Source organism: Dipodomys merriami, unplaced genomic scaffold, assembly GCF_024711535.1.
Source record: "Dipodomys merriami isolate MVZ:Mamm:240054 unplaced genomic scaffold, mDipMer1.0.p SCAF_1207, whole genome shotgun sequence".
Taxonomy (NCBI): Eukaryota; Metazoa; Chordata; class Mammalia; order Rodentia; family Heteromyidae; genus Dipodomys; species Dipodomys merriami.
This window is the reverse complement of record NW_027202502.1, coordinates 118,864-146,576: the sequence shown is the minus strand read 5'-3', so window position 1 is coordinate 146,576 and position 27,713 is coordinate 118,864. Positions and strand designations below refer to the sequence as shown.

The window sequence follows — 27,713 nt, the reverse complement described above, 5'->3', positions numbered from 1 at the left end:
TGAAGACAGCCACATAATTTTTTGCCTTAAATTTATTTAAGTTAGAGCTGTTAGGACACTAAAAGATTAAGGCCTTGGAGATAATATTGTTGTCTGTGTTACGGTTGATATGATTATTGCTCCCTTCTGCACCCTAACAGTAAGGGAGTTACATACACAGTGACAACTATGTATACAAACAATACCTCATGTTAATGACTAGATTATGCCATAGTTTGTGCACATACCTGTAACCACTGACAAAAACCCTGTAATAAAATGAATATAAAGCATATTAAGAAGGATTTTGCGATCCAGAACAATGAGCCTTCTGATCCCCAGGTGTATTCTTTCCTATCCCTCTCTGTGATTTCTCAGTTCTTTGTCCAGGTATCCCATCATCTGTGCTGTTCTATTGTTGCAGTTAGTGACAGTACTGATATTCAGAACACCTCAAAACAAACTGTGGAAACACACTTTCCCAACTTTTCTTTTTCCAAAGAAGATCCTCAACAGTAATGATATGAACACCTCTAAACAAACTGTTGATACACTTTTTCCCAAAGAAGATACATAAAATTATATGAGCATCTGGAAAGACAATAAAGCAGTCATCCTGTGATACACTAGCAAGGAAGTACATTTCTGGAGTATTGTTACTTCTGCTAATATAAGAGATGGATAAGTGTCCCTTTTATACAATTGGTATGTGGTTTTGCATAAATTTTCACAAACATATATACATTGTGAAATAATATGATTTATTTCATAGGTCACAAACTGACTGGAGTGAATGACCCTAAAGTCTTATCTCAGTTGCCTGAATCAGACTTAGATTAATCTGAATTGGTTAATTATTAATATTTCTCCATGAAACTCAACAACATAGAATGAAGTTTGAGGGTCGGGTCATCCCATACCTCTAAGGTTTTTATGTGTATTAGAGTAATACACACCTACCCTGCTCACTGCTCACACTCATTGCACACAGAAGTGTTATAATGGTCTTCAGATCATAAATATGCTAGAGCCTAAAGTAAAATGAGATGAGCTGTACATTCTCAACGCAAGAGGGAGGATCACCCCTGCAATTTTTCTCAGTGGAGAATACTTCCTATACCTTTTACTGACTTAGCTTCGACTCTGTACACTACCATTATTAGGGAGAGTCACACTGAATATGCAGCAACAATACTGCAGCAACCTTAGCTGCCTTTGAATTGTACCTCCAATGTTGAGACCAAGGTCAATCCTGCAATTTAATCACATATTTAATGACATCTGATCATTTCAAGCCCTGGTTTAAAATCCAGCTATCAATGCTCTTACCAGTGTGAAAGGTCTCACTCATTTAGGTTTTTTGTTTATCTTCTTGTATTTCAGATACTGATTAGATGTTGGTTTTTGAGATCGAGCTTTTAGTTTGCATTTGATTTGTGGAGGTGATTCCAGGTGAACGGCATATATTGTAATGTAAATAATTTGATGTTTTGACATATGAATTTAATTTTGGCAATTGAGGAAGTGAATACACATCACTTACAAAAGTTTCTTTATATGTGTTAGTATTGCTTTATTGTGAACTTCCTTAAAAGCAGTCATAGTAGCACATATCCTTAATCCCATCTCTTCTGTCACTGAGACAAGGCTTGAAACGTCTAGATCATTTGTCACTTCATAGTGAGAACCTTTCTACAAAGAAGGGGGAGAGAATAGCAAAAAGAGCAAATTAACCTACCATCAGTTTTGTTATATATTCCTTACACTTTGTCATTAAGACCACCATAATAGTACTTTTTATTATTCCTTACAATGCTCTTTCCCTGTTCTGAGCTATCCTTTATGGGTCTAAAAGAAATTAGAAATATACTTCAGGAAAGTATTAAGCATATAATATGCAATGTTTGCCTAAATTGTCTTGTTATTGGAAAGACACTTGTATTTTTTTATTCTGGTAACAAAGATTATAAACTAAGTTACAATTGTATTCCAGATGGAACACAGACTAGAAACATGAAGGGCAGCACTAAAGAATGCTACTGGTACCACTAATATAGTAAATAAATTTAGGCAAACCTCCTTTAGAATAAAAGCCACAGGACAGCCCCAACATTACTTTCATTGTTTCATGTGAAGAATAGAATATTTTTTTTAGTAAAGACAAATTTTCACAGATATTACCATCAATTGGGTAAATATTTCTGAAGGCATTCAGAAAGGATGCTGTGACCATGGTGAGAGAAGCAGATTTATCTGGGACTTATTCAAAACACCATTCCAAGCACTGCACCTGCACTAGAGTAGTTTTAGTGCTCATGACAGTTCTGCAATTTAGGAAAGGAATTCAATATATCACTCAAAAAGACCTAGCCAACAAGGCCAAGCAAATTTCCCAAGTACCTAAGACTGACCATAATTCAAATCCAGTTTTCCACAAGGCATATCTGAGGCAATTTTGTAAATGTCACATTCATTACCTTTTAAGAACTATGGAGTAGATGAAGCCACATTATCTTCTTCATTATGGTTATAATGGCAACAAAATTGCTACAGAATATAAATATTTTTAAATGAAAAGGGTATGGGTAATGACTTGTATCAAATGATCTTTGTATCAAATAAAGATCGGTTTAATTTCTAGAGATATAGCTGAATGAACATCATACAGCTTTCAATGTTTGTGGAAGTAATTGGTGTAACAGTTTAAGGAGTAACAAATCCATGTCAACGACACCTATGCTTATGAACACAGGGTTTTATCATTAAGTACCTTGAATGCACATGGAATAGTTTGTTAGTGATATATAATCCAAAAGGAATATTTTTTTGTGAATAGGTACTTTGTTGTACTAAAAAAATCTATTCACTGTTCCAAAACATGTATTAATTTAATGGATAGTATTGTTATTACTATAATGTATGTATAATATATGTAATGTTATTATAATATATAAATGATATATGTATAGTATAATTACTGATATTCTATTACTACTATAAATTATATATGTATAAAATTTGTTTTATTATTATACTGTGAAGGATACAAGGAATGACTTTATTTAAATAAACATATTTGTATGTTTTAGGTGCATGTTATTTTTGTGCCAGTACTGAGGTTTGAACTATGGCCTGGTGTTTTCCTTGAGCCATTTTGCTCAGTGCTAGCAGTTTACAACTTGAACCCCAGGACAACTTCATACTTTTTTCTTGGCTAATTGTCTGTATGAGTCTCAGAGTTATTTTCTGTTTGGGCTAGCTTCAAACAGCTATCTTCAGATCTCTACCTACTAAGTAGCTGTGATTATCCGTGGCATGTTCTTAAGTCATTATTATTGAGTGTTCAATAATATTTTGATATTTCATTTCTAAACCAATTCAGAATAAACAACTACTTATTGGGTAAAACTTTATTTTGCAACAGAAACTGTAAGGACCCTTACTTTAAAATCAGTTTTCAAAGGTATTGCTAGTATAATTCTTTGTCTTACAAGCAGAAAAATTACATAAACATCCCTATCTTAACCGTCTCATTTTCAACAGTATACAAACTACAATATAAACATTCATCTTCCAGAAATCACACCTCTCTAATTACATATTCACCTTTGATTATCCTCCACATGATTATGAACATCCTCTAAGATAGGCTAAACTTATCCACTAGAGTCAGCCTACCACAGCAAACACATTGTAATACTTACTGAATAAATTTGCTTGTCCTCATCCTTATCAGATTTGCAGCTACTTCAGTAAAGAGTATTTTCTGCTGCTTTGCTTGTAGAAAACATCATCCTGTTCTATTTCCCAGCAAAGAAACTGTGGTTGGCAGGCTTGAGAACTGTTAGATTCAGAGGTTCTTTAGTTTTGAATTTTTCCTTTTCTTTCTTGGTAGGTAAGTTGGAATAAGAAAAAAAATTAAGCAGTGTAATTTAGTTTAAATGAAAAGACATTTATTTGAAAATGTATATGTCTGAGTCAAGCAGAAAAGTTCAGATAAGTTGATGTTAGGAAAATGAACCCTAAGATATGTATTCAAATGTTTTTTTTCTTTCAGGTGATTGTTTCTAACACATTTATAAGATTATTTCTTTCTTGCTTTGTATGTTCCTCCCTCACTGTATTTGAGGTTGGTATAATTTGTGGAGGGGAAGGGAAAAAACAAATCGTTTAAATAGGTATACAGGTGGATTCATTGCAACAATGAGATGTACAAGTAGTTATGTGGAAAAACGAACTTTACAACTTTGATGGGTGGGGAGACTAGGATTGGGGGAGGGGTGAGGGGAGGATGGGAAGGGATGGGAAAGGGAAACAAAGGAGGAGGCTACAATGCATGATTGGAAATGTACTTATTATCTTGCCCATGTAATTGTAACACCCTCTGTACAGTATTTTCACAATAAAAATGAAAAAGAAAGAAAAGAAAGAAAATACTACAAGTTGTTGTTATTTAAATTAATTTTTAATTCAAATAGAATAGGGTTGGGTTTAGTGGTGCTTGACTTACTATTTAGAAGGCTGAAAGTTGAGGATCATAGTTTCAAGACAGACAAGCTAAAATGGACCATGGTACTCACAGACAAGGTGAAATGGACTATGGTACCCTTACCTTCAACTAAGAACCAAAAAGCTAAAGGTGGATCTGTGGCTCAAATGGAAGAATGCCAACCTTGAGCAAAAAAGAAAAGCAAAAGGACCTGAAATTAAGTCCTAGCACTAGCACATAGATAATATATATATATACATATATATATACACACACTATATGTATATATGTATGTCAATATGTAAATTATATATGTATATGTATGTATATATAATTATATAATAAATTATTTGCAAGTGTCAACTATATACAAGCAAGCATTTAGTCTTGCTCTTAAAAACAGAATCATACACAATTATGAATCCCTGTGATTTATAGGAGCCAACATATATAGAAATGTAAATGACTAGATTAGGAAATTAATAGAATGATTTTTGTTATAGAATAGACTGTATGCACAAGATTAGGCAAATGATACTAAGTCTTTTTCCAAAACATTGAAAGAAAAAGCATTATAGTACAAGAAATCGCATTTAGATATGGACTATGCCACTCAGTAAACAGGTTGATCAGGAAAATATGATAGCTATATGCATATAAATATGCATATGTGTGTATAAACATGCACAGTGGAATTTTATTTATCCATTATAAAGAATGATAATGCATCATTTGCAAAGAAAGGAAAGAAATTGGGGGAAATCATGTTAAGTGAAAGATGGGAAGAAAGTCAAACCCAGGGAGATATGTTTTCTGTTATATAGGAAGGTAGACATGATCAGGATCAATACAATATGCACACTTTGGGGTGGAATCCAAGTATACACCTAGTTATGAACTGAAATATGGTTGGTTCAGAGAAGCATTTAAATAATGTAATTCCTTAGACTAGCTAACTAACCTTCCAACAAAATAAACACCAGGAATCAAGTACTCAGAGGTAGGACTGGGATCAAGGTAGGGAGAAATAGATATATGAAGCAATAAAGTGGGGATAAATGCAATGATCTAACTTAATGCGTATCCCATAAAATGAAGAAATTGAGGAAAAGTTGGTAGTGAGAGCATTGGGGAAAATTATGAAAGAGGTGACATTGATCAAGATCCAGTGTACTCATGTACTCATGTATTGAATGTCAACTCCTATGTACATGTTGAAATCAAAATAAACTTTAAAAGCCCAATATTCGGTATGCTTATGGAAATATTACAGTGATGGTGGTTCTCTGAATAACTAACCAAGAACGAAGAGTTCAAGAAAGTAAGTAGCAGAAAGGAAATCATGTTCAGCTGGGGAAGAAGTTTAAGATGGGGCAGATTAATGAAAACAGGAATGGATAGCAAATACAATCATAATATTAATGATACATATGTAAAAATGGAACCAGGTAACTTGGAGGATGGGTAGTGTTGGGAAAGATGGGGTAGATCAATGTAACACTAATCAAGGTGCATTATACTAATAAACTCATTGAATTGAAACCTCTTTGCAAAACAACTTTATGATAAATACAAATGAATGAAAACAAACACAAGAATTGAATTTGTATTCCATTTCTTATAGCACAAGTAATATATAGTAAGCTATAATTTGGACAAAATACAAAATTAATAAACTACATGACAAAATAGGAAACTGGAAATATGGGTAATATTGCCTTTGGAAATATACATGCCTTATACATTTCAAAAATATCAATATTCTGATTACTTCGATTTTCTTTTGAAAATAAAGTGATCTATAAACTTTGACACACGATTATCATAATGTTTAATGATACATAATTTAGCTAGATTTCCTAAGAAAACCATTTTTATTTATCTTATATTATAAAATATAAGGAACTGTTATGACACCACTATACTGTAACACAGATACTGAAGGTTCGCTCTTAAATCGCTCCACAGGAGACTGTTACATATAAGCTGCTACAAGTTGCAAAATCCCAAATATAAGTTAAATTACTTAGAAGGAAATGGTAGGAGGACAATTATTATCGTTCACAATCAATATCAGCCTTGGACATCCTGAAAGAGAGTAAGTCAGAGACAAATGTGTTTGTTTCACCAGGCCTCTACTTCCAAACTAGAAGTGTTGGAAAGACCCATCATGGCAACCTACTACTACCTACTACTAAAAGCCAGACCACTAGATAGTCAGATCCTCTAAGACTCCTACATGGAAGACTATCTCTGACACGCATGCTCTTCTTTTCACCAAAGAAACAGTGCATTTAGTAATTTATGTTTTTTGAATTTAGATAATGAATGAACATTTTTCATACAAATCAAGTTTGAAATACCTTTGATATATTTTCCCATGCTTAAAACTAGCAATACAATAAATAATAGTAGCCACAACTTGGAACTTTTCTGCATCAATGGAAAAACAATCTTGAAAAAATGGATTCTGGGAAGAACCGATTAAATCCAGGGATGCATCTATTTTACACACAATTGTTCAAGTGGAAGGAAGGCCAACATAGTTTCATTAAAGTAAGAATTAGTCAAAGGTCTGCACATCCACACTTAAAAAATATTATATTTGTTTTAAACTTGCTGATTGTACTCTAGGTAGACTTTGTAGACTTGGTTATTGTTGACAGACAAAATCTACTTGAGTAAGACATAGGAACCTTAAGCAAGACTTCCTGATAAAGCACATGGTGAGTTAGAAGAGGAAACCATAGTCAAAAAATGAAACTTACTTTTTGTTGGTCACAGCACATGAACTCAGGGACTGAGTACTGTCCTTCAGCTCTTTGGTTCAAAGCTAGCCCTCTCCAACTTTGGTACAGAGTACCACTTCTGATTTTTTGTTGGGTAACTAGAGAGAAATCTCATAGACCTTCTTCTCAGGCTAGCTTAGAACCCCCATCCTCAGATCTCCGTCTCCTGCATATGTAGGATTGTAGTTATAAGCCATCAGTATCCACCACCCCCAAACGGAAACGTTTGAGATTCTAATAAGTTCAATTTTCAGTGGAAACCTCAAAAAGTATGGCAAGGAAAGACCTCCTAGAATTGTTCTTGCTACTAAAGAATTGAAGCTACAGAGTGAGCAACCAGGAAGTTGTCTGTTAGTATAGATGCAAGTCTAGAAGGGTGCTATTAATTTCAGTTATTTTTTTCAATATGATGATCTTCAGTACAAACCTGAACTTGTCACAATGCATCTACCTCTTGGCATGAGCTGAGCCTGGACCTATTCTACCTCAAATGCAAGAGATGCAAAAGAATAGCTCACAGTTTTGGAATGAGTTTCATCAATGTACACCAAATATGCATATACTTCAGTCGAGTTGACCATGCAGATGAATCTGTTTTTCTAACCTTCTTCCATCTTCTATCATTCAACAGCTTTTGATGAATCTCATTTTGTACCTCTTTATTCAACTTCTCAAGATAATTTCTTATTAAGCTTCTAAAATTGTCTTTTCCCCCAATTGTTGCCTTCTTAACATTGCCTCAAATTATAAACTATATATGATTGTCCTGTATGTGTTCACTGATATATTTAAATTTTGGTCTACCATCCACATATTATAGGATATCTTTAACCTGCTATAACTGCTCTGAAAATCATTATGGAGGTTCCTCACCAAAGCAAAAACACAATGCCATAAAACCAAGTGAAATTAGGATTGTGTATATCCAAAAATATTTTTGAAATGAAATAGTAGAAGCATTCACTTCTCTTATATCCCAGTATATGTTTATAGCTATGAATATTACATTTTCTTTATTCCCTCTTTCTGGTACACCTAGGTGGACTGCAGAGATTGATTGTTATGAATGCTCCTGCCATGAACATGGATATTCATGTTGAATCATATTCCTTCAATATGTATCCAAGTTGTTGTAAAGGTCATTAAAATATGTGTCTTTTTTGGCATTGTGTAAACTTCCATTCTGAGCTGCTTATGGGTTGCACTAGTTTATAATGCCACACAACTGAATATTCCTGATTTATTTCAACCTCTCCAGCATTTGTTTTTACTTGTTTGAGTTGTGATAAGTATTCTGATGTGTAATATGGAATCTCAGTGACTTTTTGATACATATTTCCTTTGTGGATAAGAATTTCAAATATTTCATTTATTTATTAAACATTTACATTTGTAATACATTCCTAATCAGTGACTTTCTTTTTTTTTGTTATTTGATCAATTTTTAAGTTTTAGAATTTGTGATTTTTTTTCCCATTCCAACTATTCACCTTAGTAAAAAAAAAATTATCACTACAGTGCACAATTTACTAAAATCAAGCGATTGTACATTTATAACACTGTTTTTGGTTTTTTTTTTTTTACAACCAGGCAATTATTTCAATAAAGACGCCCAACTTCTTTCACTAGAAAGATAGATTGAAAGGATAGTATCTCATATTAGCCCTAAGCTAATCTCAGAATTACCAGTCACAGGGAAGGCCCCAAGAGTTGGGCTAAGTAAAATGCACTTACACAGTAAAAACAGCATTTCAAGTGATCAAAGGGCTTCATAAATTTTTTAAAAGGCACCACCTTCAACAAGCAAATGGTGCAGTTCACAAGCAGACCATAGGAATCTGAACATCAAGAAGATCAAAGGATAAAAGTATACAGAAGGGGGGCTGAGAAGGTGGCTCAGTGGTAGAGCGCTTGCCTTGCATGCCTGAGGCCCTGGGTTCGATTCCTCAGCACCACATAAGAAAAAAGAAAAAAGCCGGAAGTGGCGCTGTGGCTCAAGTGGTAGAGCACTAGCCTTGAGCTGAAGAGCTGTGGGACAGTGCCCAGGCCCAGAGTTCAGGCCCCACAACCGGACCCAAAAAAAAATTTATAAAGAAAGACAACTTTAGAACGTTGACTCAGAATTGGGGGGGGGGACAACCACTAGATACCAAAACTCAATGCTGAAGTGAAGAAGTGTTTTACCCCAAACCTCAGCTGTGTTTGATTCTCTCACATCACACAGACATAGACACACACAGACACACACACACACAGACACACACACACACACACACACACACACACACACACCCCTCATGTACACAAAGAACCCTAGGGGCAGTTGTTTCTGGGACAGTGAAACTTTTCTATTCTTCCTTTTAGATAATCAAATGTGATGTTGTGGTTGGCTTCACAGCCACCCCACACCTGAGCAGGAGGGAAAGGATTCCTGAGACTGCAGGATGGCCTTGTGTACCCCTGGCTTCCTGTGTAAGATTGTAGTTCGTGGACCCCTAGGCCAAGCTGAACAGCGGGTACAGTTTGGCTGGAGGATGGCACCCCAGAGCTCTGCATGCATGCATGGGAAGCCCTGTGAGCATGTCTGGGATGGCCTTTCAGCAGTGTGGAGAAGTTGACACCTGTAGTTGGACATGGCAGCAGGCAGGAGAATAGCAGGAATCCTAAAGACAGGAGAGGCACAGGAGTGAATGCGCTTTTCCATGGAGAAACCTAGACTACACGAATGAAGTTCCCAGCCCACACAAGACGGCCACCGCTCAGGTCCCCAGATGCCCTATCTGGTCTTGTCCACAAAGCCTGGTCCTGATCTAGAGCTGGAACCTCCCCGGTTGTCCTGGGCTCAGTGCCGCAGGAGCAGTGAACTCCAGATGTGCTTCCTACGCCCAGTCATTGCAACTCAATGATTATAGTCACAATTCTTCTTTCCCTGGTATCCTAGTTTCTGCTACTCTGTTCTACTACCCATAATTCATAGTACCATGGCTCCAGCCACCTGATTCCCTGACACCCCTGACACTGATACTCCATTCCCTAAGTAAAAAAGGGCAGAGTGGGCACAGCCAGTCGACTTTGGTACTCCTGGCATCTTTCAGGCACATTGGGACCAATTATTCCTCAGGTATTTAACATGAGCTACTAACTGCAGGTGGAAAGGGAAAAAAGTTATACGGAGGTGACTAAAATGTAGAGTCATCAACATATCATCGGTTGCTAGGAAAAGAAGGCCTTAAGGTAAAAGTTAATGAGAAGAGAAAATTTTACAAAGAATATTGGGGATGATGAAATAGGTTTAGCTTAGTCTCATACTAGTGATCTGATTTATTTTATGACACAGATATGTAACTTTTGCATTTTAAAAATTGATGAAGATGCATATATGTGGTACTTATATTAATTTATGGAATAGTTGCATATAATTAATGCTATTCAATATTTTATGTTCTATGATAGTTAACTCATGAGTCTACCATTGTCAATATGAATTGAGCTATTAACAAATGGAATTTCACTGTCAAATACTACAAGGAGATTACTGGTGCTAGTACCAAAATGAAAGCTAGTAAAACTGAATAAAGCTACAAGTTTGAAAGGAGGGGGTAGTGTTAAGGACTTCTTCACCATGGAATCTGGGAAGACTAGAATGTGTTTTCTTGAAATACTTGTTTTTTTAACCTTGTTAGAAATCAGAACATTATTATTTATTCTTGCTTTTTGGGACCTTTTTAGTGAATGGTTTACAAAAAATTATCAACATGACTTTGAAAATTCACTGATGTGAATTATCAGATGAACATTATATGCAAAGCTTCCCTGAGATGCAGGCAAGCTGGATTCCTTTTCTATTAAATTAATGAAATAAGCTTAGTTTTGAATGGATGGACAGTCCATGACATTTGTTCCCAAACAAGAAAAGATACAGGAGAAAATAAAAGAGAAAGGAGACCCAAGCCTCCTGAAATTAGCGGAAATATATAGAAATATAATTTTAAAAATCATGGTTCAAAGTAAACCATGGCAGGAAAATCTGTGAGACTCTTATCTCCAATTAACCACCAGAAAGGAGGAAGTGTTGCTGTGGCTCAAGTGGTAGATGCTTCTGCTTGATCTGAGGAGTTCAGCAACATGTTAACACTCAGGCACAGAGTTCAAGCCCCACAAATGACAAAAAGGAATTTTAAAAAATTAAAGCATCAAACAACCTGAAGATGTTGTCCAGAGTAAAGAGTGTGGCCTTATGCATTTACATGACTTAGTCACTTGCAACCTAATTTATCAGGTGAGGGTTGGTGATTTGTGTGAGTGCCAAAACCTGCAAAACTATTTTGCACTTTACCAAGGAAGGAGGGATTGGAGGAAGGGGAAAGGTGTTTGGCGGTCATTCCTTTTGGTTCAGTGGTTGTTTTCTGGAGTCAAATTCAGAGAAATTTCCCTGCTAATCCTACTTGCATGGGGAACTAAGGAGCTATGCCCTGGAAGTGGACTTTGTCCTGTCCTTCGCCTGGTTCCAACTCCCACTGGGTAATCAAAGTCCCTCTTCAGGACCAAGATGCCTTGAAGACAACTTATCCACCGGGCAGATGGACCTAACCACAGCCAGAAAGGCAAAATGTGCCATGTCAAGGGCAGCACATGAGATCAACACATGAGACCAGAGATTTTTTGTCATTCTCATTTTGTATTACCACTTTGATTCTACAAAATAATATGTTGATTTTAACACCTCTCACCTCTCCCCCCGCATTGGTAAAGCTCACAAAACTCCTTCTTTTGGCTCCCAGGACACTTAACTCTTAGGTTTGTCCAATCGTTTCCATGATAGAGAATGACTTAATTGTATTTTGAACACATAAAGCATGCATATAAAACTAGCACATTTTGATCTTAGGAGAAAATAGCCTGTTCCCCTCACAAATTTATTGACTGTTAGGCAGTTTTAGAGGGGAATCTGTTTTCCTTTTTAGATAAAAGGCTTGTAGGAAACTATGTTCATAATCTGGCTGCTCCTCCCCACACACCTAAAATACAAATTTCACAAGAATTTACAAGAAAGAATACAAAAACCAAACACTGGGAATGCTCAGAAACAGAATGTTTTCAAAACCCAGAATATAACTTTGTTGTCTGAGGGAGGGGCTCTCTTTATATCAATTAACCAACACAAAAGAGGAGCCATTAGTACCTGACATGAGTGTCAATGGTTGCTATTCCAAGGACAAGGAGCTGGACAGACTGATCCGGTGGGAGGTTGCAGGGAAGAAATCTTCCACAGTGACTTGGGTACAAAAGTTGGAGTTACCACCTCTGTGCCTGTCTTTCTTCTTGCAGCACAACAGAGTTTTCCCCTGCTCCAAGAAGGCTATCTATGTACAAGCAGATCTAGAGAAAGGCTTTGGTTCAGTAGGCCCCATCATGCAATGCATGATGACCCTTCCCAAGGAAGGGTCATTCAAGCCCTGGGCCTACAGGCCAGTGCTAGAGTACTTCAGTGGGCACCGTGCCATGTACGCCTATGCCCAGGTAGAGCTTCCAGTGACTGCAGCTGGCTCTGTGCTGTGGCACCATCCTAGCCCGCCAGCATGTCTTCTTCTCCCACAGTCCCCTGGTATTGCCGAAGGTGGGCGAGCTGCAGTGAGGCTTCTACTTCACCAGAGGCCCCAGCATGCCTAGTGCGCATGAAGAGGCTGCCATCTAAACTACTAATTTTATGGAGCAGTTGTAAATAAGGTTATACACATTAGTGTATGCACAATGTTATATCCTGAGTCTGTAGTTTCCAAAGGACATTGAACTCTATACTAGCAAAAATAGGTTTTATTGTTTGTATTTATAAGGCCATAATGGCAAACTGAAATAAAAGTACAATAAAGTTGTTATCCAAAAACACAGTATTAAATATCAGAATTTGAAAAAAGTTGCATGTAAGTAGTGCAAATGTAGTTATACTAGAATGATAAAATACACACAAACTATATTACTTTAGTTACATTCAAAAATAAAAAATAAGGAATTACAGAAAGAATACCAACTGTATATAAAATATTAACATGGTTTTAAAGGTTGAAATAATATAGTTAATATATATTGCTGTAATAAAACATAATATTTCTATGTTCTGGTTCTGTTTATATCACTGAAGGAAAATATTAGAAAATAGAAAGTATATGTGGCACATGTTGCTTCCGGTCCCAAGAAGGGGAGTGGAACTTCTGAATGTGTGTCCTGGGAAGGTCCCCATGACCAGCCCACGAAGACCCATCAGAGGTCCATGTGGTGACCTTGCAGGGGCTCCAGGGTACCACAAGGATACTGCATTGTATCTCTAAAGCCTTCACCTTTGTACTACACTGAGATTTAGGGAGTAAGAGGGTAATGGGGCTTAGAAAAAGAGTTGTGATATTCTAAGAGAATATGTAAAACACCAGTCCACAAATCCACATTTTCAGTAAGGTACCTTTCTACCTGAATATAGGAAAAATACAGTGAACCAAAGAAAGTGGGCCCTAGAACTAAGCAAAAGTTACTAACCAGATATGACTGAGGCAAGCAAATTTAACCTAACACATAAATATGCAAAATCTGCACTGTTTATACGAATACACTTGGAAACAAAACGCAATAGAAGATAGATACCTTGTATTAATACTTACTCAGCTAGGCCACGGTGGCTCATAACTACAGTCCTATATAGGAAAATTGAGCTTTTGTGAATAACAAGTATACAAGATTCCATTTCATAAATAACCAGGAAAAGATTAGCTGGACCGGCACTGGTGATACATACCCGTAATCCTACTTACTCAGGAGGCTGAGATCTGAGGATCGTGGTTCAAAGCCAGCCCAGGGAGGAACGTATGTTAGACTCATCTCCAAATAACCAGTAAAAAAACCGGAAGTGGCACTGTGGCTCAAGTGGTAGAGCACTCGCCTTGACTTGAAGAGCTCAGGAACAGCGCCTAGGCCCAGAGGTCAAGCCCCATGACCAACAAAAAAAGCTAGGTTGGAAGCACGACTTAAGTGGTAGAGTGACAAGCAAGCAAGCTGAATCCTTGAGTTCAAACCCTGGTACAAGCTAACAAGGAAGGAAACATATTCCCAACATTTTCTTTTCATGAAGGGAAGGAATGAGGTGGTTGTTCCATCAATCTTATCTAGGGAAATAATCAGTGATCCTTCTGGCAATCCCCAAGATGACAGAACCGATATCTTCTCTTTTTAAGAGAAGTTCTCTCTCTCTCTCTCTCTCTCTCTCTCTCTCTCTCTCTCTCTCTCTCTCTCTCTCTCTCTCTCTCTCTCTCTCTCTCTCTCTCTCTCTCTCTGTGTGTGTCCATTGTGGGCTTGAATTCAGAGGCTGGGAGCTGACCCTGAGTATTTTTGCTCAAACTAGTGCTCTACCAATTTGAACCAAATTGCCACTTTCAGTTCTGGTGCTTACTTCAAGATAAGCATCTCATGGACTTTTCCTGCCTGGGCTTGTCTTTGAATCTCAATCCTCAGATCTCAGCCTCCTGAGGAGCTAGGATTATAGGCCTGAGCAACCTGTGCCCAGCTAAGGGAAGTCCCTAACAGGATGATCATCTGAATGCCAATGAATGATTCCTACCATTCTCTGTCTGATGTACTGTTAGACTCAAATTTTGTCTGAGTACTTACTAATAAGTTGTTTAACCCCTGTGCTTCCATGTAAGAAAGTTAACAGTTAACTTCTCAGAGCAATCCAGAGTTCAGTGAATTAATACACAGAAGTTCTATAAAGAGAAGATGTTGGCACACAGTAATACTTAGGTTATTCCTAGGCTTCTACTTTGTGGAAACAACTGAGGAGGCTCAGAGGCTTGTAATGAAAATAATTTGCTAAATCCTGGAGATGTGGAGTACAAGGAATATATGGGATCAGGGGAGGTGGCCAGAATTATACTGAAGGAAGGACTCAGAGATAATTCTGGAGATATACCTGACAGTTTAAGGCACAGGATACATAAGATCCCACAAATGGGCTCTAGAAGAAGAGAAGCTGAAAGAGATGTCATTTTAAAAGACCTACAAGGCAAGGATGAGCCTTTAAAGGAGATGTTGAGACACAGAAGGAAAATCAGTACTGTGATATCAGAAGCCAGTTAGAGGACATGTTTAAGAAATCAATAAAGTCCAATGATTCTGAGAACCAAGAAGACTCAGGTTGAAACATCCATTACATCAGGAGACATGGTGACAGCTTCCAGAACACAAAGAGGGCAAGAGTGAAGTGAGGAATGAAGATGGGGTATGTAAATGAAGAAAGAATGCACACAACTCAGAAAGAGGGAATCATGAGAGAATGGAGGCTCAAGAGAAGGGTCAGCAGATTTCTGAGTGCCAAGCACCAGTGGCTCACACCTATAAGCCTAGCTACTCAGGAGGCTGAGATTTGAGAACCACAGTTCGAAACCAGCCTGGGTACACAAATCCTTCAGACTCTTATCTCCAATTAACCAGCAAAAATAGCAAAACTGGAGGCATGGCTCTAGCAGTCATGAGCAAAAATCCAAGTGACAACACGAATCTCTGAGTTCAAGTCCCAGAACCAGCATGAGAATGACTGTGTTTAAACTGTTGATTCCAAGACCAGAGCTGGGAGAAATGAGATGAATACAGAAGGGAAAAACCTGACATATGAAGCTTCTATGAAGTAGAGAGAGAAGACCAAAAGCTCTAAGAGCTGTGAGAAGATGGGCTTTTACCAGGAAGGCAGGAACTTAGGAGATGAGTGGCTATAGACAGGTTTGTACCTTTGACAGGGAAAAAACTGTGAAGTTCCCATCTGATGACTCCCACCTTGTTTATGACACAAAGCTGCACAGGGAGAATGAAAGAGGAGGTGTGGGGCGAAAGGGAAAGGGTAGTGTCAGAGTTCTGAGTAGATAAGAAGGACTAAGCTGTAAGGTGGTAAAAGTGAAACCCTGAAACAGATTGCTATGTGGAACTGAGGACTCATTTTAGAATACTGGGGGTCAAGCCTTGCAGAGATTTCAAATGATTACAGTGCCTGCCTGTGGGTACAGGCACGTAGGACAACTGTGAGAAGTCATCCTGCTGGGGTTTGGCTAAGCGAGATCCCATACGAACTCCAAAGGAAAAGTGGACTTAAGGTATAAACCTGCTAGATACGGACCAGGCACCTAAGCAACAAGAAGTAAAGAGAGAAAAGAGGGACTTGGTGATAATAACAGGAACAGAAAAAAATGAGTTGAACAGCTACTGATGGAAAGAGGTGGGTGAAGAACAGAATATTTGAATTTAACCCATTAATTTCATTAAAACCCATTAGAAGTAGACACAAGTGGGTCATGCTTCATGTTAGCTCTTCAGAAGACAGATACAGAGGATTGCGGTTTGAAGCTGGCCCAGGCAAAAAGTCTACTAGACTCCATCTCCAAAATAACCACCAGAAACCAGGAGGTACAGCACTAGCTGTCAGCAAGCTGAGCAAGAGCTCAAGGCTCCAGTTCAAATCCCAGTACCTAAAAAAATCACTCATTAGCAATTGTGTAGATTTTAAGTCAAAGCCCAGCAAAATAAGAACCAGGAAATGGGTGCTAGTAAGAAGGGAAGGGGGAGGGGAGGAGAAGGAAGGGGTTGATGAAGGGGGAAGGTTGGAGAATGCAGGCAAGAATCCAAGCCACAGAATTGAGACATAATAAGGGAAAGGGTGTGTCAAAAGGGTGTGTGTGAAGATGTGACACAAATCAAGATGCAGAGTACACAAAAACAGCTTTGGTAAATTGCAAAACTTTCCATACATAACCTAGAATTAAGATAAGTAAAGGAAGGGGTGGCTTGGAGAATTGGGGGAGAATGCTGATCAAGACGCATTGTATTCATCAACTGCTTTGTACAACTACCTAAAGATAACAAAAATATTTTTTAAAAGGAAACTGAGAATGACTATGGTCATAATGCAAGACACAATGTTATCTACTGTTAAGACAGAAAAAAATGGGAATGCAAGTTTTAGAACCCAAATAAGATGATTATGCTAAAAAAATTACTCATTAGATAGCTTGACCTGGATTGCTCCTTATTAATACATTAAGATGTATGAAAAGATTACAACCTAATGAGGAAAATATGTGAAACACCCTACTTAGTTGGAGACTCTTCATCCAGGACACACAGGGTCTCCTCCACTGAGTCCTCTTCCTTCAAGGCCATTAACTCCACGCCATTGAAAAACAGCAAAAGCCTCTGCAGTCATATGAATGCGTTTACACTAATGCTTTTACAACCATAAGATTGCAAAAGCAAATTTTAATGGCCCATTTCTTCTTTTTCTAAAAAAATGCTTTATTAACTTTTAAACTTAAGAGCATTGCACTGAAGCAAAATTTTCCTACTTATGCTTTCTGCATAGCTGAGATTACAGATGTATACCCCCATGTCTGGCTTGTTGATATTCAGTCTTTTCCCCCAGATAACCTCAAACCATGATCCTCCCAAGTTTCTAGAAATTACAAGTGGGGGTCACTGAGCTCAAATTTAGTGTCTTATTTCTTAAGTATTTGCTTTTCAAGGAGTTATGTGCACATACAGTTGCCACAGTAAAATGAATTTTTCATCCATATAAATTTCCAGAATATGAAAATTAATTTTATCACTAGAAAATTCCATAAAATAAGAATGGGCTATATGCCAGGCAACAGTGGCTCATGCCTATACTCCTAGCTACTCATAAGGCTGAGATTGAGAATCACAGTTCAAAGCCATCCAGGCAGGAAAGTATGTGTGAGTCTTATCTCCAGTTAATCACGAGAAAACTGGAAATGGAGCTGTGGCTCAAAGTGGTAAAGCACTTGCTTTAATGCACTAGCCCACGTCCTGAGTTCAAGCCCTACAACCAAGAGAGAGAGAGGGGGTAGGGAGAATGGACTATAAATAAATCAAAATTCTTATCTTAGAAAATTCCAGCTACTTAAAGGAGTCATAAACTGAGGTGTTCACACCTGTAATCCTAGTACTCAGGAAGCAGAGGACTGCAATTTGAAGCTAGTCCAGGCAGGAAGGTTTGTGAGACTCCAGTTAATCACCACAAAGGAAGTAGAATGGTGGTTCTAGAGGTAAAGCACTGGTCTTAAGCATCTAGGTCCTGAGTTCAAGCACCATGGTCAACATGAGAGACAGAAAGAGAGACAGAGAGAGGGAAACAGAGAGGACATCATAAATATTATTTTTTTGGTCAGTCCTGGAGCTTGAATTCAGGGTCTGAGCACTGCTTCTGAGCTTCTTTTACTAGCACTCTGCCACTTGAGACACAGCACCACTTCTGGTCTTTTCTGTTTATGTGGTACTAAGGAATCCAACACAGGACTTCATGCTAGCTAGGTGAGCACTCTACCACTAAGCCACATTCCCAGCCTCAACCATAAATATTCTTAAACTACAAGTATTAAAAATACTTCCTAAGAATAAGACTATGTTGGGCCTGGAACTACAGTAGAAGACCAACAAAATGCTGTGGCTTAAGTGACAGAGTGTTTGGTATAACAAGCCAAGTTCAATTCCCAACACTGCTGTAAAAAATTTACAGTCACATATGGAATGCAGCATTTTTTACAACCTGGTTCAGAAAAAAAATTTTCAGTGATGGCTTTTTAAGTTTTAAAAGTACATATAAATTATATTGCATTAATAAAATACATCTCAACTTAAATATTTTTTGTTCTAAGTATGTAGAAACAACATTCAATTTTTAAAAACACTCACAATTAAAAGAGGTATTCTTAAGGAAGGGACCCAAAGGTGCAATGAATGCCTCTGTGCCAGTGAACATATAAAATAATATTTATCAACAGGAATTTCAGGAAATTGCAACAAGTTTTTAATATTTTTTTTCCTCTTGATGAAGATGGTGTTTTTTTCTTTTTTCTTTTTGGTCTTTGTCTCTTGCTTTTTGCCTGTTTTTCCTTTAGCTGTCTTTGGTGGGTAATAGGAGGCAAAGCAATGGAAGAACCAATGGTGAAAAAATGCAGCAGTGGTACTCAGTAGACACAGGAAAATGAACTGTGGAACTATACAATTTGTAGGTAGAGATGGGAGAGGGAAACGGAGATAACAAAGGAAGGGGTGAAATTGCCCCCAAAGAAAAAATTCATTACATGCTTATGAAATGGTAACCCTTCTATACAACTCTTTAATAATTAATAACAGTTGCTGGGAAGGTGGATCAGTGGTAGAGTGCTTGCCTTGCATGCATGAGGCCCTGGGTTCAATTCCTCAGCACCACATAAGCAGAAAAAGTTGGAAGTGTTGTTGTGGCTAAAGTGGTAGAGTACAACCCATGAGCTGAAGAGTTGAGGGACAGTGCCTAGGCTAAGGTTACAGGCCCCATGACTGACAAAAAATTTAATAACAATTTTTTAACCTCACAGTTTCTTTTTGCCATGAACTTTGATTAAATTCTACTTTAGTTTTGTTTTTCTTTTGTTGTACGGGTTCCGAGTCTTGAATTTAGGGTCTCTCTCTCTCTCTCTCTCTCTCCCCTTGCTCAGCTTTTTCTCTCAAGGCTGGCACTCTATCACTAGAGGTACACTTTCACGTCCAGCTTTTTATTTTTTTTCTTGTTTAACTAGAGATTCGAATATCTATCTCAGTTTCATTTGCCTGAACTGGTTTCAAACTTTTAATTCTCAGATCTCAACCTCCTGAGTAGCTAGGAGTATAGATGTGAGCAACAAGTCCCTTCCTTTAAAAAAATTATTATATATTAGTTATACAAGGGGAGATTTTGTTGTGACATTTCCACACAATGTTATCCTTCTCCCTCTTCTTAAAACAATTTCAAAAAGTTTCAGTTTTACTTTGACAAAAATCTACTTAACCATATTCATTCTCTTTCCCCTTAGTTAGCCAACCTTCTTGCTAGTTCTCTGCCTCAGCCTCTCTCTCTCCCCCCAACTTTCCATTGATCAACAGTTTTCATGTTATTTTCATATATAGTTATAATGTATCTCAAAATTATTCACTCTCTTTTTCCCTTTCCCTTCCCCTCTTAAACAGTCCTGTAGACTCAATTTGTAAATCTGCCCATATACACAAAGGTACAATCATGTCTATGAATATATATGCTCTTTAGGCCTAGCTTCTATATCGGAAACAAACACATATCTTGTGTTTTTTTATTTTTATTTTTTAGCTTGGTTCATTATGATGTCCTCTATTATATCCACTTTTCTGAGAGCGACATGATTTCATTTTCCTTCATGGCTGTGTAACATTCCATGGTACATCTATATTACTTCTTCTTTATCAGTTCAAGAAGATTCCAGGTGTCTGATTCCATCATTTGGATATTGTGCACAGTGCTGTAATAAACATGAGTTATGCGGGCATCTTTCAGGTATATTGATATATTCTACTGACATACGCCTCATATTGGTATAATGGAGTCTTTGGAAGGGTCTGTTTCTAGACTGTTACCCATAGTGGTTGCACTAGTTTGCATTCCCACGAAAAGAGTATAAAGATTCCTTTTCTAATTCATCTTACCACATTTTCTTGGTGGCTGTCATTCCAACTGAAGTAGATTTAATCTTATTGCAGTTTTAATTTGCATGTTCTCTGTTATAGCTAAGGCTGTTGAACATTTCCTCATGACTTTATTAGCCATCTTTTTCTTCTTCTGAAAACTATGTAATTAGATTATTTTTGGGTTTTTTTGCTGTCTAATTTCAGTCCTTTATATAGGATGGATATCAATCCTTTATTTGTTGAATAGCTGGCAGCCCTAGGAAACTCCAAATTGTCATTACTCAGTCATGTGGGTCTGTCCTTCTGCCAGTGTTTTCAGCATGAACAAGGGATGAACTGCACATCTCTTGGCTTTCACTTCCTCATGGATCCAAAGTTCACATGACAGCACTGACTTCACATTAGCTGATTAAAAACAACAGGAGGGCCTGGGGACTTGCTCAGTGTAAGAGAACTCATCTGGCAAGTGCAAGGATTTAAGTTCAGACCTCAGCTCTGAAAACTACAGAAACAATTAAACAACAATCAAACCCAAAACCACAAAAAGTGAGTCTTACCTGATGCTGGTGGCTTATACTGGTAATCTTAGCTACTTAGGAGGCGGAGATCTGAGGATTGTGGTCCAAAGCCAGGCTGGGCAGGAAAATCAGTGAGACTCTTATCTCCAAAAATCCAGAAGTGAAGACAAGGCTCAAGTGGTAGAGTGCTAGCTTTCAGCATAAAAGCTCAGGGTGAACACCCAGGCCCTATGTTCAAGCCCCAGATCCTTCACACATTAAAATGTCTTACACTAAGACTGATTTATTAACTATCACCACCTAAATTCCTGTCACAAAGAAACCCAAAATGAATGCCATGAGACACGTCTTTCCAACACCACTCCTGGAAGCCCCACAAGTGACACAGCCACCTCTTCATACATACATATAGATATTATGTGTATATGCGTATATATGTATATCTAGATACATACATACAATTGAAGTAAGAAAAAGATCATTGAGAATATGGAATTCCAGATTGAGCAACCACTCAAAAAGTTTCTCTTCAGGTCCTATAGAAGAGAATGGTAGTAAAACTAATGTTACATTTGGCATTATTATTTTATACATTTGTCTTTTAGAACAGATACTCAAAGAAGTATAGTTCTGCCTGGCATTGTGGCACATGTCTGTAATGCTAGCATTTAGGAGGTGGCAGTAGCAAGCTAACAATTTAGAGACCAGCCTGGGACACAGAGAACTCCAGGTCACCCTGGAACTGTCTGTATCCAGAATAATACTAACAACAAATAAAAACAAGATTGCATAAAAAGCTTAGACTCTTTAAACGAAGAAGAATAGAAGTACAGATGCATCAAGTTTCTAATTTATGGAAAGCTGGTCTTGCACAGTTCCTTGCTCTACATCATCCCTTACCCTACAGTAAATCCTACCACTTGGTCAGCAAACACCATGAAGGTCAACACCCCTGTAAAACCAAATACATACCTACTCTAGCAGAACTGGCAAAGATCGAAAGTATCATTAAACCATAAAGAAATGTCTAACAGGAGGAAGATACAGGAGAAACTTCTCTTGGAGCTGCAACCCACATCTACAAATGACTATAAAGTAAGAAGCAATACCAAGAAGCTAAAAGGACTCTGAAAGGTCTCCAAAAAGTATATAATATGTGGGAATTTAGAAAGCTTATTAAGACATACATAAATATGCCAGGCCATATACTTGTTTGGGCATCAACAAGTATGTAGACATCTGTCACAAATCATTAGCTAATATAAAATACGAAAAGATCCTTAAAAGCAGTTTCAAATCTAAATGCAACAGAGCAAACTTGTTTTAAAAAGTTATCACCTAGAAGCTGGGCACCGGTGACTCAGACCTGTAATTCTAGCTTCTCAGGAGGCTGAGATCTGAGGATTATGGTTCAAAGGCAGCCCAGGCAAGGAAGTCTGTAAGACTCTTATCTCTAGTAAATCACTGAAAACTGAAAGTGGCACTGTGGCTAGAGTGCTAGCCTTGAGCTGAAGAGCTGAGGGATAGCACCAAGGCCCAGAGTTCAAGCCCCACAACCAAAAATATAAAGTTATCACCTAGGTACTTACACCAAAAATATTACGTCAGTAAATCAAAGCCCCAAATCAGTCTCTGCTTAAGGATACATAATTATAAAGCATAATTCAGTGATCACAATTCTCAATAAAAGCAAATAAAGGTACATAGATTTACACTACATCGTAGGCTCTCAGAGGACACACATTCACCCCTTACCTGGTCTCTTTACCTAATCCCCAGGTACAAGCTCCATATCTACCTATGCAGTCTTCAGTTCTAATAGCTCTAGAGAAATGAATAGTATTCCTTTAAGCTACTACTGACGCTCTAGTCAATTTCTACATCAGAAAAAGCGATCATAAAAGTTGTCCCAAGATAGCCTTTCAAAAAGTAATACCATAATAGCATACTGATATGAATTTGGCTAAATATTCATACATAATGAACAGATTCATATATTATTGAAATTTATGTAGAAAATAGCACATATAAAATGACTTACTTTTTATCATTCCCACTGTATGTTTCAAAATCTTGTTTCCCTGTGTGGTCAAATGCATCAAAACCTCAATTCCTGGGACCGCCTCTCCCTCTTCTTCTCATGCCCCCTTTTGGGCTTCCACATCCTTTCAGCGGCCTGTCTCAATCAAACCTGTCCACTGGTCTAGTCAAAGATGACAATGCAATATGATAAGAGAGCCCAAGCCTCTGCCCGTGTTCTGCCTCATCCAGGCTCCTGTATGGTGTGGTACACTACCAGGATCTGGTGGTGTAATCACCTGCCCGCTTTCCCTTCTGCCCATCCTTGTGCTTTCTGAGGACCTACTTTTTTTCTACTAGACTCCAAGATGTAGTTCTAAATGAATACATCTTTTTAATCATTTTAACACCTTGTTTATTAACTTTTTTAAATTTGTATAGGCTTTCCAAAACATTTTCCCTAACAACAAATTACTTATTTAAAAGAGATCCTGGCTGGGCGCCGGTGGCTCACGCCTATAATCCTAGCTATTCAGGAGACAGAGATCTGAGGATCAAAGTTCAAAGCCAGCCCAGGCAGGAAAGTCTAAGAGACATTTTATCTCCAATGAACCACCAGAAAACTGAAAGTAGAGCTGTGGCTTAAAATGGTAGAGCACTAGCCTTGAGCAAAGAAGTTCGCAGAAAGTGCCCAAACCCTGAGTTCAAGCCCCATGACTGACCAAAACAAAAACGGATCCTGAAATCAAGTAATCCGGATTATTAATAGCTTCAATACTTGCACCAGTAAATTATCCTACCATTCTCTCATGGCTAAGAAAAGCCATTCTTACCACAATAAAAAAAAAGATCGAATTTACAATTTTCTTTTTTTGAAAACAAATGCAGAAATGATGATTAATCTTACCTTTTTCATATAAAACATTATGCTAAATAAATTCTCTACATTGGCTTTTCTACCTTCTAACAAAACCCAAACCAATTTTAAAACAGAACATTTTTTTCTGATTTAAAATTCTATTCTTTTCCAATTTTCTTTATTAGCATTTAATATAATTTTGAGAAAAGAGAAATTATTTTAACCTATCAAAATTCCTTACGTAAATTAGACTAGACATAGAAATACAGAAAAAAATCATAGCACATTATGAATTGTTAGAATATAGTCCAAAGGCTAATAATTTTTAAAATAATTTTTATTGAGATTCAGTGATTACATAAAATTCACAAATTTCACAGTATTGTGGGATAGTAATACTTAAAGTCATATACACATTTTAACCTTTACAAGGCAAATTGTCATTATCATGGTCTATAAAGTTTGTGAATTCTATAAGTTTTGACAATACAACTATTTCTTCCAAATCGGTTGATATGTACCTTTCTTTCCTTTTGTTTAGTGTAACCTGCTCCCTCTTTCCCTCTAATTCTCTCCCTTCCATTGCTGCCCTTGAATTCCTTAGTTCATTTTCATTCAATGTCCAATGTAGCTGATGTGCCCCTCTGTTATATAGTCTCCTATTTCCCTCTGATTCTGTGTCCTGCTCCTAGCTCCCCTCAGATGTGCACATATATGGTAAATATATATGGTACATATATATGGTACATATATATGGTATCTATCTATCTATCTATCTATCTATCTATCTATCTATCTATCTATCTATCTATCTATCTACCATATATAAGGTCGAGAACATGGAGTCATTTAGGAATGATATGACAAATTAAGTAGAGGTCCTTTGTTTCTTGAATCCTGTTTATTTTGTCATATGTCTTTGCATTTTGGATTTAACATTCACATATCAGGAAGCCATGTACCATTTGTCTCTCTGATCTTGGCTTACCTTGCTTGAAATGATTTATTCTAATTCTATCAATTTCTGGTGAATACCGTTATTTTATCCTTTCTAATGCCTGCATATTTCACTGTATGTATGTACTACAAATTTTTGATACATTCATCTGTAATGAGGCATCTGGGTTGTTTCCATATCTTAGCTATTGTGAACAGTGCTGCAATAAACATGGAGGTGCATGTGTCCTTGTATCCTGGTTCCTGTTGCTCAGGGTAGATGCCTAGGAGTGGTATGGCTGGGTCATATGGGAGATCTATATTTAGCTTTCTGAGGACCCTTCAGACTGCTTTCCAAAGTGGTTGTGTTAGTGTACATTCCCACTAGCAATGCAAGGGTTCCTCTTTCTCCATATACCCTCCAGCATTTGTCATTGGCTGACATTAGGATGTGTTCCATTCTGACTGGTGTAAGGTGGTATCTCAGTGTTTTGATTTGCATTTCCTTTATGGCCAAGGATGATGAACATTTCATGTGTTTCTTTGCCATTTGTATCTCTTCTTCTGAGAAGTTTCTCTTTAGCTGCTTTCCCATTTAATATTTGGTTATATTTGGGAGGATTTAGTTTCTTGAGTTCCCTGTATATAATGGATATTAGGCCTTTCTCTGATCTATTGCTGGTGAATATTTTTTCCCAATTAGTTGGTTATCTTTCTAGTTTGGTTTCTATTTCTTCATCGATGCTGAAATTTTGTTTTAAGATAGTCCCATTCTTCGAGTCTCCAATTTGTTGTGACCCGGGGACTTTGTTCAGGAAGTTCCTGCCTGTGCCTGTAAGTTCAACTGTCTCTCCTACTCTGTCCTGCAATAGTTTCACAGGTTCAGGTTTGATGGGAAGGTCTTCAATTCATTTTGAGTTGATGCTAGTGCATGGAGACAGGTTGGGGTCCTCTTTTAGTTTTGTGCATGTGGCCACCTTGTTTTCAGTTCTTCCACTGTATGTCTTTGGCTCCTTTGTCAAGTGTCAGATGAATATAGGTATGTGATTTTACTTCTGGATCTTCTAGTCTGTTCCATTGCTCTTCGGGTCTGTTTTTGTGCCAATACTAAGCTGTCTTTGTTATTATGGCTCTGTAGAAGAGCTTGAAATCTGGTATCGTGATTTGTCCTTCATTGTTTCTTTTGCCTATAATTGCTTTGGCTATTCTCGGTTGTTTGTAACACAAATCTTTAAAAAAAAGTCTACACAATACTTGAACAGCAAACACATACATGGGAAACAACATCAGTGAAAATCAGTCCTACATTTATAGAAATCTAGATCAGATAACAACAAAACACCAAAGTCTTCTCAAATATATTAATGATAGAAACCAAGCCTAAAATCATCACTGTGTATATTGTAATCCTTGAAAACAGTATATATTCCATATACTTTTTTCCCATTTCCTTTGTTGTTGTTGTTGTTGTTGTTGTTGTTGTTGTTGTTTTGAGTTTGCATTTTTTGAAACGTAGTCTTCCTAATCTAACCCAGGATACAAACTTGCAATTATCCTGCTTCAGCCTCATAATTACTAGAACAACAGGTGTGAAGCAGCACACCAGGTCTTCTGTATTTTAAAACTTAATGAAAATTAAATAATCTTGTACTGAAGAAGTTTAATTCTTGACAAACTCTAACACAAAATGCAGAAGATTAACATATGGATCATGAAACCTGAGCTGGGTGTCAGTGGCTCACACGTGTAATCCAGCTACTCAGGAGGCTGAGATCTGAGAATTGTGGTTCAAAGACAACCTGTGCAGGAAAGTTCGTGAGACCCTTATCTCCAATTAACCACCAGAAAACCAGAGAACACTGCCACTTACATTTGGTAGGAGTATCAGAAGTTGTGTCCTCTCAATGGGTCATGTGAGAAATACATATGCTACAAAAATAACTGGTCTACACTTTATTCCAGATTAAAGAAGATAGAACACTTCGTGAAATTTGAATGCAAATTAAATAATTTAAAGAATCAGATAATAGTGCTATATCAATATTAATTACTTTAGTAATTCTCTCATGGTTTTTGGCAAATACATAAAGTATTTAGGGATAAAGGAACACTCACACATCTTATTTCTAAATGACAAAGAGAAAACTATGTAGAAAAGGAGAGAATGGTAAAGCAAATATGTTAAGAAGTTGATATTCAGGGAATCCAAATGAAGGGTATAAGAGAATACTTTATGTAATTCTTGCCATGTTTTTATAAATCAAATTATTTTAAAAGAAATAAAGAAAAGTCACTTCATTGTTTCATATCCCTGTGCCCCTACCATTACATATGTTATTTCACTTCACAGACAGATTTTCATGTCACAAAAATCTATCTTTTTAAGCCTACCATACTTATTAAAAAAAGAAAAACTGACATGTTCAATTATACTTTTTAAAGTTCCATACTTTTTAAAAATGATGGCAACGACGGTTTCTGCATTTGAACAAAAATTTCATTTTTTCCATAGAATAAAAGTCTGAGTAGAGAAAAAATACATAAACCTTTCAAAAATTTAGTTCTGCTCCAAGAAGCTTTACATATAAAAGTGGCCATTACAGAGAAAATTTGAAATAATC

The 27,713-nt window shown here is 37.2% G+C and overlaps 1 long non-coding RNA gene across 2 annotated transcripts in view; it reads right to left on the bottom strand.

Moving 5' to 3' along the window:
- Window positions 1–233: 233 nt before the first annotated feature.
- The window catches only part of LOC138823575 (uncharacterized), a 41,277-nt gene continuing 13,797 nt past the window's right edge, over window positions 234–27,713 (bottom strand). The window contains exons 2-3 of one of the 2 annotated variants that reach the window (XR_011370858.1): window positions 3,684–3,866; window positions 234–1,671 (exon numbers count right to left, since the gene is read on the bottom strand). This is a non-coding gene — a long non-coding RNA (uncharacterized lncRNA). The remainder of the gene's footprint in view (window positions 1,672–3,683; window positions 3,867–27,713) is intronic. The other variant, XR_011370859.1, reaches the window with a different exon arrangement.